This window comes from Pelodiscus sinensis, chromosome 11 (assembly GCF_052426305.1).
Source record: "Pelodiscus sinensis isolate ZL-2025 chromosome 11, ASM5242630v1, whole genome shotgun sequence".
In the NCBI taxonomy this organism is placed as follows: domain Eukaryota; kingdom Metazoa; phylum Chordata; order Testudines; family Trionychidae; genus Pelodiscus; species Pelodiscus sinensis.
The window spans coordinates 22,362,080-22,381,707 of NC_143062.1; the positions used below are offsets into that span (position 1 = coordinate 22,362,080).

The 19,628-nt window shown below is 40.4% G+C and overlaps 1 protein-coding gene across 1 annotated transcript in view; it reads left to right on the forward strand.

The window, feature by feature from the left end:
- Positions 1–19,628, forward strand: part of CACNA2D3 (calcium voltage-gated channel auxiliary subunit alpha2delta 3) — a 758,781-nt gene that overhangs the window by 298,795 nt on the left and 440,358 nt on the right. The gene's annotated exons all lie outside the window — the stretch shown is intronic.

Below are 19,628 nucleotides of genomic sequence, written 5' to 3' on the forward strand. Positions count from 1 at the left end.
AGTGAAGTCGTGCACTTGTTTGGATGTGCGTCACTGTGGCATCCACTAGTGGTGCTGCTCCCCAAGAGATTCTCCCAGGTAGCACCCCCCACCTCTTGAAGAGAAGGTGAGATGTGCCCTTCTCTTCCCCCCCCCCCCCCCCAGGAGTGCTGCTCCGTGGGTAGCTTGTATGCAGGGCAGGGGCTACTACTCACGGGGCTGCTCTGAGTCCCCACCTGGGACAGAGGGAAGCTGTTGCCAGTGCCCAGGGTTTGCAGGAGGTGAGGTGCTGGAGGAAGGGGCAGTGACATGTGGGGAGCAGGGGGCTCTGAGGTGCAAAGGAGAGGTGTGGGAGGGGGGAACAGAGGTATGGGGGCCCCAGCCCCATGAGCAGCCATACCACAGCCTGGCTCCAGCTTTGGGCAGTCGCCATACAGCCAGCCAAGGGAGCACTGAGGAAGGCACTTTGCAGCCCTGAACACAGCTTCAGCCCTGGGGAAGGGCTGGGACTGGAGCTGGGACAGGGCCCCACCACGCATCCCAGGCCCTCCAAGCAGGCCCTCTGAGTCTGTCCTTGGCCCCCCGAGCAGGCCCCCAGCCCCTCAAGCAAGCCTTCGGCTCCCTGAGCAGGCCATTGGCTCACTGAGCAGGTCCTCCCAAGCAGGCCCTGGCCGCTCTATCATGCGACAGGTCCTGGCGGCAACCCCTGCCATGTGGCAGGTGCTGGCCCAGGCTGTTTTAGCAGGCCCCAGCCCCCTCCCCTCTGGCCACACATCTGGTCCCAGCGCTCACTGCTGGAGCAGGCCCCATCCTCTTCCCATGCAGCCTCAGCTACCCCCAGTACCCTCCCTCAGGCCTCCCTCCTCCAGTGGCCTCTCCACCACACCACCTAAGCTGGCCCTGGCCCGGAGCAGCCACCTGCAGTACGACTCACCTTCCATCAGGAAGGTGAGAGCTGCTGCGTGGCTCTGCAAAGTAGGGGGGCAGGTAGAGAATTGTTTGTGTGGCCATGCAGGCACACACCTTAGCAGGAACTATGATTATATCCCTTGATAATATTTTTTTAAATGCATGCATGCAGCCCGTTTTAGTGTGTGCTATGTATCGTCCTCAGTGCTCAGTCCACAGAGGATGTAAGGCCTCTGTTCAGCAAAGTACATTCGTTTAACTTTAACAGAATGTTTGGTTGCATTGATGTTAAGTTCAGCATCAGTGCAACCAAACATTTAGACGTCACCACTGCTGCTTCAGTAGGGATGACTAAGAGGACAGACATTTCCCATGTAAAACAAAGCAGGGGGAGGACCACCTTCTGTTAGTAAAGGAGACGAGCTAGTGAGCTTAAAAAGGGTATGACTACACTGCAACAAAAGACCTGCAGCATGGCTGCAGCTGGGTCTGTTCAGCTGTATTGGGCTCACAGGGATCAGGTTGGAGGTGCGGAAGCTATAAAATAAAAAGTGTAGACATTTGGGCTCAGGGTAGAGCTTGGACTCAGATCCTGTGTAGGGGAGAGCATCTTAGAGCCCTGGCTCCAGCTGGAACTCATATGTTTACATGGCTATTTTTAGTCCTGCTGCCCAAGTCTCACAGATTTGAGTCAACTGACCAGGACTCTGAGACTGCGCCTTGTTTTTTTTATCTCAGTGTAGACACACACAAAGAGAGATTCTTCAGTTGTGTAATGTTGAATCTTAACTTTTTCACTAACAGAAACTGGTCCAATAAACTATATTAATGTGCCTACTTGGTCTCTCTCATAACCTGGAGTCAACACGGCTACTGCAAACAATTTCACATGTGCCCTTTTGAAAGTGGCATACTTGTGGGGCTCGTCTACACTGGCCCCTTTTCCGGAAGGGGCATGTTAATTTCAGCTATCGTAATAGGGAAATCCGCGGGGGATTTAAATATCCCCCGCGGCATTTAAATAAAAATGTCCGCCGCTTTTTTCCGGCTTTTAGAAAAGCCGGAAAAGAGCGTCTACACTGGCCCCGATCCTCCGGAAAAAAAGCCCTTTTCCGGAGGATCTTATTCCTACTTTGAAAGGAATTCAAAGTAGGAATAAGATCCTCTGGAAAAGGGCTTTTTTTCCGGAGGATCGGGGCCAGTGTAGACGCTCTTTTCCGGCTTTTCTAAAAGCCGGAAAAAAGCGGCGGACATTTTTATTTAAATGCCGCGGGGGATATTTAAATCCCCCGCGGATTTCCCTATTACGATAGCTGAAATTAACATGCCCCTTCCGGAAAAGGGGCCAGTGTAGACGAGCCCGTGGTGATGAGTGAAACACCCAGTGTTCCACATACACATTGGATTCCCATGCACATTGACTCAGTTTGGGAGCTTTCTTCTTGGATCTCCTATAAGGAACTTTGACCATTCACATTAATTTGAAATGAAAAAGTCAGCTATCACTGTTGGCCCAGGTTAATTTTTCAGCAAAATGTGAAGAAAATTGGTCAAACTGCTCCTGAGTTTCCATCAATAAAAGGGACCTGACTTGAAATTTTGATCAGTGTGAAGGTGAGCAGAATATATCATCTTACACATAGTAACACTGTAATGCCTTCATGTACGGTGAAATCTATTCTAATGGCCATCTCCAGGAAATGACTTTTTGATTTAAATGGCCACTTTAAAGTGTCACCATGCATTTCTACTTGTTGCTTTACACACATTAAATAACTAGTTCTTTGGTATGAGCTACTGACCATCCCATCCAGATATGGTGCATTCCATTGCATTGGTAAAGTTTGCTCTGTAAACATGTTAGTTTCAATTACTGATTTTAATGGAACATTGTCCAAGTAAAGCAGAAAATATAAAACTCAGTAAAGCTGGGAATTTACTCTACAATTTGGCTTTATAATACAGATCTGTGTTTTGATCTTCATTTTTATCAATTATAAAAACTATGCACTTTTTAGCACACTGTTTACAGAGCTGTCTTTAAATGTTGAGACATCAGAATTTTTCAGACTTAATAGATTTCTTCTTTTATTTGTCTTCTACAATACTCTCTGATATTAACTAAGACTACCAGTGTATGTGAGTGATATTGCTTTCCCTTTTTCAGATCACATAAGACAAGCTTCAGAGGATATTGTGCAATTTGAAAAAAAAATCCTTCTGGATCACAAATCTTTCAATTTTTAAAAAAATAACAGATGATAAAGTCTGTTTACTGGCAGCAAAGGTATTGGCAGTGTTATCCAAGTGGTAACAAAAAACAAAAACAAAAACAAAAAACAACCATCCAAACAAGCACCTAGGCTTTCATACCCAAAAATAATCCAAATTTTGCTTTACTTCAGTTTCTCAGAATACATTTGTGCATTGAGTTCATCCATCATTGAAAGAAGAAATTGGGAAAAGTAGTTCACTAATGCTTCCTAATTTGAGTAGTAGTGTTTTATAATTTTGCTTTTTAATCTAGCACATGTTTATTCTGAAGATAGTCAACTCTTATGGTCAGGTCTTGTCATAAATTGTATAGTTACCTGTACCTTTGTGACCTATGTAAGTAATGAATATTCTTCAGATTTTGCCCTTTGTCACAGCTCTAATTTCACTTGCCTCCTAGTTTCTAAAATATGTGCTATCTATATGCTAAAAGGTAAGAGGCATGGGATATAAATTTAATCATTCATTTTCCATCTTCTACTTTTTTTTTGCAGGTCGGGGGTGGGGAGGTGTAGGTGATACATGGTAACTCCCAAAATTAATTTGTGGTAGTTAATGTAATAAGGACAAAATATAACTTGTTTCCTATGCTAGTTTTATGCATACAATAGAATCTTTCTTTAAATTTTTTAAGCATGAATGTTGTGCATGTTTTGAATGTGGAGCTAGACAGTTCATTAGAAAATGTGTTGATGAATGATCTTCAAAGTGTACATGTAAGCTTAGTCTTATATAGAAGAACTATGAATGTGGTATCTCTGAAATATACTGAGAGTGTCACCGATTACAAATCATAATTTTAGAGAAAATAATATGATGGTACTGTTGGGTTACAAAATGGCATGTCATTACAACTATATTTAGATAGGTTTTTCAGATATTTGGACATCAGATTTGGGCACCTGAATTCCGTAGGAGCCTTTGAATATCCCAAAACTAGCATTAGCAAAGGTAAAATACTCTGTTTTCTAAACTTACTGGTAGTAAAAATAATCCAGGGGAATCCATTGACACCAATCTTATTCTCCCTGCAAACATAAATATTAGTGAGTCTCACTGGAAGAGGTGCTCTCTATCAGAGTAACAATCAGATATGAATTATGGAACAGAGTAACTCACCAGAATTATCAGAATTTATTGATGAAAAATAAAAGGTTATCATTTGAAGCCCTTAATAATTACAAGTTAAAATATAGCAAGTCTCTGAATGTCAGGGTAACCATTTTTAATGGGAAAGAAGTATTTGAGAGCACAACTAAAACCACCCCCCTTGCTGTTGCAGCCTCAGTGGTGAGCAGGGTTTTTTTCAGAGCCAACAGTAAAATCCTTTTTACAATTGTTTCCTGATCGTTCTCCTGTCTTCATGGCCACCCAGCTTCTTTTTTGTGGGCTTGGTGAGGGAGGGAGAGAGGACTACTTGGCTTTCTGACTGGATAGAAGGCTGCAAGGGAAGATCGGTGGCTCTTGCACACCTAAAATAAGGGGTCTTTCCCCTCTCTGTAGTGCTGTCTGCACCTGAGAAAACAGCACCTTCCCTCTTTGCAGCCTCAGCATTAGAATAGGGGCCAGGCATTGAGCCTTGCTATGGGTATCATGCTTGCAGCCATTTTAGAGCTGAGAAGGAAATTTTTCTATGCTCCTTCTCTGCAATTCAGGGACTCAGTAGGTAGCGTAGATTGTAAAATTCATGTCATTGCGAATTGGGTCAAGTGCCCTGTGCAGATAATGCATCAGCAGGTGAGCTGGCTCCCTGATAACACCCAACATGGAAGCAGAGTGAGCAGAGTATGATAAGGTGTCTCCTAAGGAAGGCGAGGAATGGTGTGGGCACTTATAATGTCATGAAAAATGAGGAGACACCCTTTCCCCAGATGCCTTACTCTAGAATGAGGGAAAGGTGAAGGGAACAAGTAAGAGATATAGCTGGGGTGAGGCTGAGGGTAGCCCTCCTTCAGATGGTATGGATTACAGAAGTAAGGAAGACCTGCATTTATCAAGCTATTGCTGGATAGTTACCCAGATGTGATAACTAAATAAAGTTGCTGGATAGTTAAAAAAACACATTCTGGAGTCTTCTCTTTTTTCCAGTGGCATCCAGAAGAATTCATAACACTGATCAAAAGAGGAAAATAATCCAGTTTGGTTTGTTTAACCATCCAGCATTTACTGAGTCCAGGGAATTGCTCTACTGCCTTAAGGAAGATGCACAATGACGCCATATTGTAGCAATTTAGTGCAGTTCTAATTTTTCTTTAAATAAATCCCTCTTTGATGTAGAGGCTGTTTTGAGCTTTTACAGGGTGTAGGAAGCGATTTTTATCTCTGCTTTCCATAACTATGGAGTATTTTTCTATGATGGATGGTACAGTCCATGAATACTTCCAAGAATTTCTGTCACCAGGAGATATGGTTTATGTCAACTCAACTGACAAACATAAGACAAACAATATGTTGCTGAGAGTCTGAAGCTGTGCTGTCAGTTTTTTTAACAACTGTGTGGCTTATGGAGGTAATATAAAATGTTCAATAGTGTGGAGAAAAAAAAATCAGAAGTCCTGATTAATTACAGACAATCAAACAGTAACCAATCAAACTGTAATAGCTAATATAGTGGTATCCTTCTGAGACTAGTTACATACCATTGACTGGAAACTTAGCAACAATCTTTCTGTTGTAAATTTGACTTATCACTGTGAAGAGAAAAGATTCAGAACTGCTGATTAATTACAGCCAATCAAACTATACCAGCTAATACAGTAGTATTCTCTTGAGACTAGTTACATACCATCGATTGGGATCTTATTTAAATAGTTACAGCCTTTCTGTTGCAAGTTTGACTCAATTACAATAATAACTTCCTATTATATATTTATATAAAATATTTGTGAAAATGTTTTGAAAGAGTCCATTTGCCAGACTCAAACTTAAATAAGTTACAGGACCAAGTAAATTAAAAATGTTCTTCGTTTTTTGAATGAGTTGTAATTTAATTTATTTTTTGTCTAGGGTGTGCTGGTTTCCATGAGGAAATACCATATCTGATATTCTTTCAACACTTTATTCTTAGCCAACTTGGTCTGGCCATTAATATAAGCTTAAGATGCTCTTTTATAGGAGTGGGCTTTCATTTCTACCTTCCAGACTGCGGGGTGCAACATAATTGTTTATATAACAGCCATACTTTTTGCTTTTCCACTTGTCTCTGCCATCGTGTATCATTTGCAGGATGTTAAAAGTACACTATAATTTGACTTAAACCAGTTTCTATCTTCTGAACATTTCTGTGAAATTGACAGTCAATTTTATATTCCCCTTCTTCAATATTCTTTCCCTGGGCTGTGTGTTATCTTTATCTCTTGTGGATGTTTCCTGTTTTTACTCATGATCAACCATAAAAACCATTGAACACCATAAAAACATGAAAATGGTGAGGAAATTACATTGCCTGCAGCAATTCTGAACTTGATTATTTTAGTAATAAAAATATCAGACAAACTCTGCTTTCTTCTCCATATGCATGTACTGCTTCTATTATGATTAATAGGAGTTATTTATATGCACTACATAAGGATACAGAAATAGAACAATGAAAGTTGTTACCTTTTGAACTCTGAATTGTGGCATATGTGAAATGAATTGATGGTTCAGTTGAGTTCTTTTGCATCCACACCACAAATTAGGAAAGGGCATGTTGTTGTGCGATGCATGAGATTAACTAATGGAGCAGAATACAAAAGACAATAATTTGGATACTGCAGAATTACAAGATACTGTGTAGACAGATAGTCACTTTGAAGTTAAGTCTCTCAGTCTTACCTAACTTCGCTTCTGTTTGTTACAGGACATGCACATTTCTGTAAGACCCATGATTTATCACTTCACTTCTTTCAGCATCAGAAACTTGACAATTGTAGAATGCAAACTTGGATTTTCAGAATCAGATATAAGTTTTCCCTTGAACTCTTTATAATCCAGGAAGAGAATATTACCTATGTCAAATGGCATTTCCATAACTTGGAGATCAATGCCATGCTAAAAGATGCATTTATTCACTACAAATTGATAAATGCAAGCCGGAATCAAAACTTCTGCTTGCTTGGAAAAAAAAAAAAAACTTCTGAGTGTAATAGAGCCTTCTCAAAAAGATATTAAAATGTGATGAACCACAGCCATTTTTGATTAAGTAAGTTTTTTCAATTTGCCACTTAAAAGAAGCCATGAATATTGTTCAGTCATACTTTCTATCAACTCTTTCCAAGTGGCTGTCAAAGCAAAATTATCTATTTTCTAGAATATTAGAAAAACCCCCTTAAAAAATCATTTTCCAAGCGGTACACAGAGATTATAATCTACAACTGGAAGATATGTAAAAACCTCTTCCTGCAAAGTGTGAAATTGAGAAATAAAATCTTGTCTGTCACTGTAATATGTAATTTGTTAACTCCATGCTTGATAATCCTTCCTGGACGTGCTGTTGAAAATTTGACATGGTCATATCTATTTTTAATAATCCCCATCAAGTACTGTCTTTATGTCCACTAGATTTATATGTTGAAATCTCTCATCTTGAATTCTCTCTTTAGATTATAAACTCTTTTAGACAGATTCTTTGCCTTCTTTCTTTTGGGGCAATGCCTCTCACACTTTGGACATGTCTACACAGCAGGGCTAAAGTCCAACTAAGCTATGCAACTTCATCTACATCAATTGTGTATCTTAAATCAAAGTACCTTAACTCGGCTTTTGGTGCTGTCTACACAGCAGAATGTCAAAGGAAGAACACTCTTCCTTCAACTTCCTTTACTCCTCGTGAAATGAGGGTGGCCATGAGTCAGAGTAAGAATTCTTCCAGCTCGACTTTATTTTGAAATAAAGGCTTGTAGTGTAGACACACACTGTGTTATTTTGGAATAATATCAGTTATTCCGAAATAATGCTGCAATGTAGCTGTATTCTTTGAGTGCTGCCAGGAGCAAATTAATAGTAATACCTAACCTGTAAAAGTAATGCAGACAGTTGCAGCAAAGTACAACCAATAGAAATGTTTAACTTGATTCACTGATAGAAATAAAAATTACAGATGTTATATGTACAAAGTGAAGAATCTATAAACTTCCTCCACTTTCCTTGCAAAATACCTGATACTTAGACATATATGTTGATGTAGTCTTATGGGAATTGCAAAACATAATTACTATATCATGAACAGGACCCCAGTTTGATGAGTTAACTAAAAATGTACTCTGTGTCTGAGCTTTTCTTGCTATAGCACCGGTACAGAGATATTCTTCTTTTGCTCATCTCTCTGAAAATAATCAAGTCTCAGTCATCCTTCATGTAGATGTTGGTAAATTGGAATCTCCATTGGCCAGTCAGCAGTAAACTGTTGGTTGGCACATTCATGGGGCAATTGGGCACTCGGGCCTTCAACTCGGTATGCAAAGGTGTGTCTGAAATCATTTCTGCTAACCAGAGTGAACAAGAAAGCAAAAGCACACCCTAATACCTCTGTATCCAATATCCTCTGCATATACCAACAGGTGGAAGTGCGTGATAGATTAAGGGAGACACTGGTCAAGAAATTGTATGCAACTTAGCTGGGGAAGGCCAAGTTAATGCTTTCTGTATTTCTTTGCTGTTTATTTTTGCCTCCTTAACAATACAGTACCAACTATTGTTTTCTAGGTCCAGGATATTCAAAGTGTCTTGTTCATAAGAGATTCTGGTATCCACTTTGCCAGTCCAATTTTACAGGGTTTTGTTTTATTTTGTTTTGGCTCTTTGTTGGTGGTGTTCTTGATTATTGCAGCCAGCCAAATGGGCACCTCTGTGCGGTTTGTCTGTCTCTTCAAAATCCAAGCGCAGGTCCAAACAGGAAGTGCAGGTTGGCATGTTCACACTTTCACATAAAAACTTTCTTTTTAAAGGCAGATTATTTGGTCTTATTAGACATACTAGTAGCTCTTCTGTCTGATTCAAGAGAACAGTGTTCTGTGTAACACTGCTATTTCCAATCACTTTCACCAGGCCTTCAGTTCTAATTCCATGCAACTCTGGTCCGCTGTGTCATATAATGATCTCCTTGTCCAGAGTTTCCTGGCTTTATCAGTTTCAGTCTGTGCTCGGATAAAGATGTGTGTAATTGCTGGTGTTGGATTTCCCATGTTAAAACATTTCCGTCTTTCATCCCTTAAGAAAAGACCTTCCTTATCCCAACAGATTTATTCAAGATCACAGAGTTTCCTATCATCCCACATTTATTTCTTTTAATTCGTACAGGCTATTGCACAAAGTTGCATAGAATTCTTCGCTTGTTACATCTGGCTTTGCTCAAATCCTGTGTGTCAGACCCTGTTCCCAGTCTTTCTTAAGGTCACTGCTTTATTCTTGCAAATGGCTTTAGCTTCACTGTTTTTTATTCTCTGTACTGAAGCAGTGTCATTAGGATTTAGGAAATGTTGCCATCCATCACTCAAGGTGTGCTTTATCTTTCCTATCTCTGTCTCATCTACATGTTTTTAGTATATCCTATCACCATAGCAACTGGATGTCAAATATGAGCTAAGTAGTTACATGATTTTTTTTTCTGTAAAAGCCCGTGCTCTATAGCACTTCTTGATTCAGCTATTCTTATTTAGTTACATAGGGCTGGAGTCTGACTTTTGGCACAGCCTTGAGAAAAGACTATATTCTCTACTTCAGGCATAACCTCTAGAGTCATTTTGATCTAGGGAAACACCTTAATGGTAATTCTTCCCTTGCCTCCTCCTTGCTCTCATATTGGGGGACACTTACCACTGGCCTGTACTATCAGTGGATTCCCAGCAACCCTACTTGCTTCTATATTTACTCTGGTCACTTAGTAGCTATTCTGGAGCTCTATCCCATTCATGCACCTGGTCGGGCAGCCCAAAGTGGCACCCTTTACAATGGGGCGCCCCGGGCGGTAGCCCGGTCAGCCCATAGCTTGGCTGTCGAGACAGACATTCTGAGTAAGACTCTAGCTTTTGATGTATTTTTAAAAAAATTTCCATGGACAGTGTTTCTGGGTTTATAATAGTAGGCCAAATGTTGCCCTCCATTACACCCATGAGACCCCACTGTCTTCAATGAAAGTTACACTAGTATAATTGATAGCTGAATTTGCCCCTCTTTGGTCTGACATTCAGTTCTGAAATTGTTCATTTTAAATGTTAGGCATATTCTACAGGAACAATTAAACAAAACCCAAGAGAAATATGCGAGGAATAGGGCACAACATTGTAAGTGATCACAAGACAAGATTAAGAGTTGGGGGGATGCGGCCTTACTGGGCTCACAAAGTTATACTTCTAGCTAAGAAATCACGTGTGTAAGCCATCTGCACCTTTCTTGATTGCAACACCAACAAAAATTAATTATGATAATGTATCCATAAAATGGATTGTAGTTTAAATGCTGTTAGTCCTATTCATTTGAGTAGTTCCATTTGCTTCAGTGGTGAATAAACAAACAAGATTTGGGCCTTTTATTGATTTAAAGATGAGAAAAAAAAAACAAATCAATTCCCCATGCAATTCACAGAAGAAACAGACATAAAATAAAAAACAAACTCATGACTGTGTAGTTATGTAGAAGTTTTTGACTGGATTAAAAATAAAGATTTTTCTAGTCACCATTTCCCCTTCTGAATCTCCCTTCTTAGGTGGTAAATGATATAATATCTCTGTGTTTGACACCCATCAGGATTGGATATCCCCAGACATTTGCTTTAATGGATGTATGGCAAATCTAACAATTGTAGCTTTTGTTTACAGTGAAGAGGAAAAGATCAATATTCACAGAAAATTAAATACACACTTATTCTATGTATTTTCTTATGTTTTTCCTATTATTTTAGAATATAGTAATTATTTGCCTCTCCATCTTGCTACATAATACAGACCTCACTTTGATTTTTCTTGAATCTGTGTGGTGTGAAAGAACAACCGAGACAGGAATGTGTCTGAAAGAGAGACAGAAAACATGGTCTTGTGGTCTAGTATTAGTACAGTTGGCTAGAATATAAAGCATTTAAGAATACTGTTTGTTTGAAAACCTACAGAGTCATTTTTATACTATCTGGTTTTTGTTTATCTGAGTTTCCTCTTTATGGCTTTTATTTGCCACATTTCAAAAGGAGCAGCTAGTATTTTAAAACTGATATTTCTGAGTTTCAGTTTATTCATCCCAAGATGCACTTGTGCATCTGTATTGTGGTTCTATATGTTTTATTAGTCATAGAGGATTTTAAGCAGCTGCACACTTTCCTATGTGAAAAGCCTACTCTAACCATATTTCAGTCTAGCAGAACTTCTATTGAAGGCAGTGGGAGCTTTGCCTAGGTAAGAAGCGCTGAATAGGGCCAATAAAGAAGCACCCTAGCTATTGGCAGCTTATGGGGCCAGTGAATTGTGGAAATAAAATAGAGTGATTTGTCACAGTCAACAGTCTGAGGATGGTGCCTCTCTGATCTGTGTCTCACCCAGCTTCACACATTCACACTTGTGTTGGTACATTCTTGTGTGTATTGGTGGAGGGTTGGTATTAGATTCTAGCCCTATATGATCCTCATACATTTTGGCAAAAGGAAGAAAAAAACTTTAAGGTTCCAACGTACTGTACAGTATTCACATCATCCTACATTTACAGTACACGTGATGTTTTTCTACTGAATAATTTAACAGAAATGATCAGGCTCTTACTTCTTAGTGGATTTTTTTCTTTTTAAGTGTAGTTGCTTGTGTTGCTTTTAAAACAATTACAGAAAAGATTGTACACAGGTTTGTCCTTGAGCACTTTCTGTGAGCTTAGCTTTTATTTCCAAGGTTGCATCTTATCGTTGTTGTATATCACTTGGACAGCAGCTGAGCTATGTATGTTGTACATTAAATATTTTATGGCACGGTTGATTTCATTTAGTAGCACTGATGCTTCTTTCACTATTATTTGAAGTGTGTTCTACTAGCTTCCTGTACTGTTTGTCAAGCTCCTTTTTCCTCCAATGCCACCAGCATAGATTTAGATTTCCTGGTCAATGACAGATGCAGTTCCATCCAGTTTGCTTGGAAACATCTTTAAGATGTCCTGTATGTCAGAACTGACCCGTTGTATTTTTTTCTTTGAATCTGGATTTGATGCACTTATGCTGGGCTCCTTTTCTTTCAGCTCATTGGTTATTGTGAACTGGTGTCTGGAGAGTTGCATTAGTCATTGTCTTCTGCATTGTTTGTGTGTCTGCCTCAATCAGACCTTGACCTTCCAGAGTTCTGTGGTGATGTATTTTCTTAGAAGCATCTACCTATCTTTAAGTATTGTTATCTTTCTATTAGTATAGAGACATATGTTCTATATTTCTCAGAAAATATGAAACTGGGCTGTTGCCTGAAGTAGTCTTACCTTATGATGTGATCCTACTACATCTGAAAAGCTAAACAGGGTTAAAGAAGTCAGCAGTTGAATGGGAGACCTCCAGCGTACCTCCAAGTGTTGCAGGAAGTGTTCTTTATAATTCATTAAGTGGAAAGCTTTTCTCTGACTCAGTGTCCCAGCACTGTGTTAGAGAGAACTTTACAGCTGGAAATGGTGTCTTTTGAATGAGAAATAACACTGAGATCCAGACCACCTTGATAATTTTAAAATTCCATAAACTTTTCATAAAAATCAGCACACTCTGTATGGTAATTCATTTCTAAATGTCTTACTACCCTCTGTTTTCAATTAGATATGATATTCACCACTTCCTATCTTAAATTGTTGACTGCTAGCATGCCGTATTAAATATCTTCTGTGTTCCATCCCAGAGATAAACTACACCCCCATCTAGAGTAAGTGATATCTTTTACCTATCTTGCAGAGGTGTTGAAACTTCATACACATTTGTAAAGCACTTGAGATCCTCAGAGAAAAGATGCATTGTATGTGCACACAGTTACCCGAGAATGTATCAATTAATTTTATTTCAGAATACTTAGAATAGTTCAAGATTTTCTGAGATTAGGAGAAAATTTTATTTTAATGACATTACAGCCTCTGAGGCTGGGCGTAACTTAACTACATCACAGTGGCATTGTCGAGGATTTCTTAGTTATTTTTTGTACAGTGCTCCGAAGATACAAAGCACTATTGTATGCACTAACTAGAATAATCATCATTCTACAGGTTTTACCACTGCAGTCTAGCACTCTCTGATCCAGCAACATCCATGGTCTAGCATGATTGTGGTTAGCTGGATGTCCACTTACTATAGATATGTCCAAGTTCCCTGCAGTCCCATAAAGTTTGTTTATCGCCACTAGTCCTGGCTCTCAGTGTTCCGTGCTGTTATTTAGCTCTAATTTACCCCTAAATGTCTTCTAAGAGCCCAGTAAGCAGTGGAAATGTTGGTGATGCTGCTAGACAGTATTGACCACCTGTAGTTCAGCAAATTCTCTGTTTCAACACTGGTCTGGTCCTGAGGGTGCTGGACTAGAGGGGATCAACCTGTATAGAAGTATGTTACTTATTTCTCTGTGCACGTGAATTTCTTGTGAACCATGTGTATAAAATGCTTCTTATTCCAGTCCATTCTGTGCATTCCATTTGGCTTCAGCATGCACATGTTGCTTGTCTTTGCTGAGACTTCAGCCCTTCTTCTTAGGGTCAATAATATCTGGCACACCAGCTTAATTGCTACATGCATTTATACTGTTCCTTGGCAATTATATTTCAGATTCCTGTCAATGTACTTGTTTGCCTTGGGGCTGAGTTTATATTAAATATCAATAAAAAAAAAACCTGACAGCAAGCTACACAAATGGAAATGGAACAAAATCATACATATCTGCAAGCCAGCCAGACTAGGAGATGGGAGAATAAAGGAATGTTTTAAGTTTATTTTAGAGGTTATTGTTAGGAAGCATCTTTGCAAAACAAAAATAGGATCTGTGTTTAAAGTATTGTGAAAGAAGATCTTTACATTTATTGTTTCTGAGTTTGCCTTGCAGCATCATGCTAATGATATCTTTGTTTACATAGAACTTTTCACCCTCCAAATATGCAAAAGAATCTTGTTATCCAATATTGAAATGCAGCTATTTTGGGGGATGCAACAGCATATGGCATCAATCACAACAGGATAGGAAGAAGAGGCAATTTTGGCAGAATATAATAATCAGAATTAGAGTTTGGTTACCACAGCAGGCTTCTCATATCGACCATTAGAATATGTGTCATAAGTAGATCTCACGTGTAGTTTGGGTGGTGCACATGCAAAATTGGTCCAAATTCCAATAAATGCACAGCAGCTAGATTGAGATGTGGGTGCCTCTAGTTCGAGCAAAATGCGCTAGCTGTGGAAAATTCAAAAGCTCCAGTTATAAGCGATAGATCTGTATTGAGGGTGGTGCATTGTCATGCCATCAGGAGTACTGTGAGGGCATTAGGTCCACAGCACAACTCCTGGAGAAATCAGCGCGAGGGGAGCATGCTTATAGCTCTTACCTTTTGCCCTTTCCCCATCCCCTTATCAGTTGCTAGCACTGACAAGACTACTATGCTCTATGAAAGGCAAAAAATGGATTGAGGGGCATAGTGTTTCTGTTCCTTGACTATCACTACAAGGGCTGAAAGAGCCTGGCCTAATACATTGCAAAGCAAGACTGGCTGATGTATAAAGTATCACATTCAGAAACTCTGAGTATTGCTAACAGTATAACCAATGTAATATGAGTACAACAAGCAGGAAGGCAGTAAATCCTCTCAGCAATTTCCAAGGAGCTGATTGTCTTTTAATGGGCATGGTGGATTTTTTAAAATGTGCCTCTTATTTAAAATGCTCTGCTTAATGCATCTTTCTATTTCTGATTATTTTGGGGGTCACTGGATTAATGCTTTTAAGTGATCAGTGTTCAGAAGGATTGTGATTTATTGATATTTATGTAATGCAGAAAATGTGCTAAAACATACATGTGTAGGTAAAATTTTCCCTGTTGCATCAGAATTTCCTGGTTTGTGGTATAGATATATACACACATTAAAGTAATTATTTATTGTTAGCTCCTCCTTAAGCAATCTTTACTGACAAGCATGGATATTTCAATATGTCTTAACTTACAAAAAATCACTTTTCCCTGATACTTGCTGTCTTCAGTGTTGTTTATTGTAAAATTTTTCAAATACAGGTTGCGCTTCTGAAAAACAGTAATCTCTGGTCTGGCAGCATCCGTAATCTGGATGGATCAGAGATTCCCGAAGCCTAATTGGCAGGTGGGCCAGCAGCCTGGCCAGAGCCAGGGCCAGCAGGGATGGAGGAGCCCCACAGTGGTGCCAGGGCCAGGGACTGGGGAACCCTGGAAGCCCACAACAGCACGGCGCCAGGGGGGGCGGGCGGCAGGGTGGGGCGGGGCTGGGCTGGGCTGGGGAATCCAGCACAGGGCCGGCAGCCATAGAAGCCCAGGTGTCCACAGCAGCTCAAAGTAGGGGGCCGGAGAAGCCTGGCTGCCTACGGCAGCCCCCGGCAGTCCAGAGCCAGCGAACCCCAACAGCCAGTGGCAGTGCGGGGTTGGGGACTGGAGAAGCTCAGCTGCCCATGGCAGCGCAGGGCTGGGGAAATACAGCTGCACACAGCAACACGGGCCAGGGCTAGAGAACCCTGGTTGCCAAAAGCAGCCTGAGGCCACGGCCAGTGGCAGCAGAGTTGGGAGAGGGCAAGGGGGCTGGCTGGCACGGGGCCTGTGGCAGGGGACACCTCCCCTGGTCCAGCAAATTCTGTTGTTCAGGGCTGGTCAGGTCCCCACCGTGCCGGACTAGGGAGGTCCAACCTGTAGTTATTCTCAGGGTTTCCATACTTTACGTTGAACCTCTCTGGTCCAGTGACATCTGTGGTCCGACATGATTTTTAGTTTCCTGAATGTCAGCTTATTGGTGGAGTGGCTGCCCTGTAAAGTTTGTTTATAGCTGCCAGTCCTGGCTTTCAGTGTTCTGTGCTGTTATTTATCTATGATTTATCTCTACATGTCTTCTCAGCGCCCAGCATAAGCATATTGTTATGCTTTATCTACTGATATCCTTGTGCCAATATAGTAAAATGTTGTTATTAAGAGAGCTGATAAGCCTTGGCGAGGCATAGGCTTTTATAGTGTGTATCAGTCCAGTCATATTAAGCAGCATTGCAAGCATTATTCCATTTATTCACCTCAGCAAAATAAAAATAAGAAGAGACCCGCACACTACAATTCTGATATCCCATGTTTCAGCAAATTCTCTGGTTTGGCATTGGTTACGTCCTGAGTGTGCTGGACTAGAGAGGTTCAAGCTCTATAACACTGAACCTTTTCGCCTCGTTAACTTGTCCGGTGGCCAGAAAATGGCTTCCTGTGTGTGGAGCCTGAGCTCATATGGACTCCAAATGAAGTTGTGTTGAGTTATTTTACTGGACTGAGTGGTGGTGTGATGTGGAACCTTTGGGACAGGGTGGAGACAAACAATAAGATGTGGGGTCTCTGAGGCATGGACAATAAAAGAAATCTTGTGAACCATTGAGATTGTATGATATCATATTTTTGGCATGAAATCCTGGATGTAAATTGTGGAGAAGCCCCAGAATGCCTTTAAAATTAAAAGTCATAAACAACACTGAGGTGCAACACCAGATTGGTATTAGTTCTTGCTGTTGAAGGAAGGATCATGAACGGGCTCAGGTGCCAAGTTGAGCGCAGGTGCTTTGTATGCCTTCTGAAGAGGAGATCTCCCTTACAGTGATCTGAGAAAAGGAAATAAACCCTAAAGTACCTGGAAAAAAATTTTGTATTTCAAGGGAGATTTGCACTGCTGACCACCTTAGCTATACTACTGCTGCAATGAATCATTGAATCAGCTGTGTGGTTTAATAGTAGTCTGGTTCCTTCAACAGAGCCAGTATGGTTACAGTGGAACTAGAATCATGATATACAAACTAGTGTTAAACTATATGGCAGAGTGAGAACATGTCTGAGATTTTAACATGTCACTATTGTCATCTAGTCACTAAAAGTAGCATTAGGACTGAACACAAGGTTTGCTTTCTTGTTAGATTAGACTCATATTTTTACAAATTAATGTTTTATTTTTGTAGGTTAGAGTGAGGCAAGAATGATCCTGAATTTCAGGTCACAGTGTTTCAGGGAAACTTACTGGAATAAGTGTATACTAGCAAACACCTGAGGTTTTCTGCAGTTCACAGTAGTGACCTTTAGGCAACACCAAAATTGTATAGTGACATGGGTTTACTTTCATATAGTAGATTTGTTGGCGTGAGTTCAAATTTCTGTTTGGTATATCTCTAGTTTGACAGGTTTTTATATATATATAAAATAAATTCATTTCCTAGGACTAAATTTAACTGCACTAGACATGTTTTTAAAACAAAATCTGCTTTGTTGAGCTTAGTTTTTCAACAGCCCATCTATATAAACCTAAATATTTAGATGAATGCAGAGTTCAAAGATGTGTAACTGAGACATTTCCATTTTTCCCCTGGTGTTTTTCTTTGATGAATGTAAGGATAGAAAACAATTCACCTTTTTTCCACTCCATTAAAATCACATTCTAAGCAATCTTCTGAAATCAATGTAGAGTGCCATTATTTTACAAGTCTGTGGAAGCATTATTTGAAATACTTGATGTATGTGCTGCTTTTAAAAAAAAATTACAGCTCTGATTTAAGTTAGCTTTGTTTTTCTAGTGGAAATGTTATTTCAAAGACTTGAACAAGTTGTGTGTGTTCATGCTTTTAAAAAATACTACAACTGAGATTTTAAGTTAGCTTTCTTTTTGAAACTGTTGCTTTTAGGTGCAGGTTTTATTGATAATACAGAGCATCTTTCTTTAACATGTTGCATTTCACAATCACAATTAATATCTAGGGCAAAAACCTTGACTTCCAAGATAATCAATTTTGCTTTGTCATTTTTATAACAAATAACCACTTGATTACATACAAATATACTAGGGTACCTTAGATGTCACTATATTGTATTAAAAGAAAAAAGCATCATAGAAATAATTGGTTTTCACATGTAGAGTTTTAGTATGTTTTCATATACTATGCTGTTTCTTGGAATAAAAAATCAAGTAAAACACAAATTAGACTCCATTGTAGTAAAAAACCAACAACTGTTATTCAGAGGGTCTTCCTCTAAAAAAATTAGCAAAGAAAAGAGTGTTGATGTGTGAGAGTACGTTATAGGTCACAATGTGGTGAGATAGACTTTTGTTATCCCCACAAAAAAACGTTTAATACACAGTTAAAATGATCATTGTAATTGCAAAACATATTCATACAGGACATCATGAAAAATCCTGAGCCTTGATTACATTATGGGTTAAGATAATGAATAATCTACAGGTTGGACTCTCTGGACCAGAACTCTCAGGACCTGACTGGTCCCAGAGGAGGGATTTTGCTGGTCCAGGGGAGGTCATATTTGGTCCCCCTGCTACTGCTCCTCCCCCCCCCACTCCCCAGCTCTGAACTGGTCACCAGTCTCTCAGCTGGCTCACCACCCCCTGCTGCCTCCTCCACTGGTTCCTGTGCCCCCTCCCCTGCTAAGCCAGGAAGCCCAGCTCCAGCCCATCTCCCAGTGTGCTGGGCTCCCTACCCTACCCCAGACCAGGCAGCCCCGCTCCTGTGTGCTGGACGACAGCCCTTCCGGGCAGCCCAGCTGTAGGGAACTGGCCAACCTATCTGCAGAGAGGCCAGCCACCAGCCCTCCACTAGGAAACTCTTGTCCTGGAACATCTGTGGTCCTTCTGAACCATGGATGTTGCCAGACCAGAAAGTCTTGGTTTACAGAGCGTCAGCCTGTATGTAACACTCTTAGGCTATGTCTACACTGGCATGATCTTGAGCCAGAGCTATGAAAATGGGGCTAGGCATGGAATATGCCAGAGGAGGCTGTGAAGGCTAAGACTATAATAGAGTTTAAAGAGAAGCTGGATAAATTCATGGAGGTTAGGTCCATAAAAGGCTATTAGCCAGGGGATAAAATGGTGTCCTTGGCCTCTGTTTGTCAGAGACTGGAGAGGGATGGCAGGAGACAAATCGCTTGATCATTGTCTTCGGTCCACCCTCTCTGGGGCACCTGGTGCTGGCCACTGTCGGTAGACAGGATACTGGGCTAGATGGACCTTTGGTCTGATCCAGTACGGCCGTTCTTATGTTCTAATATTCCCGAACCTCATTTGCATATCTAATGAGCCGCCATTTTGCGCAAAAGGCTCTTGCGCAAGAAGGAGCTGTCTACACTACCCCTTCTTGCACAAGAAAAACCCTCTTGCGCAATGCTGTTACGCTGATTATTTTCAGGAATAGCGGCATTGCGCAAGAGGGTTTTTCTTGTGCAAAAAGGGACAGTGTAGACAGCTCCTTCTTGCACAAGAGCCTCTTCCGCAAAAATGGCAGCTCATTAGATATGCAAATTAGGCTCAGC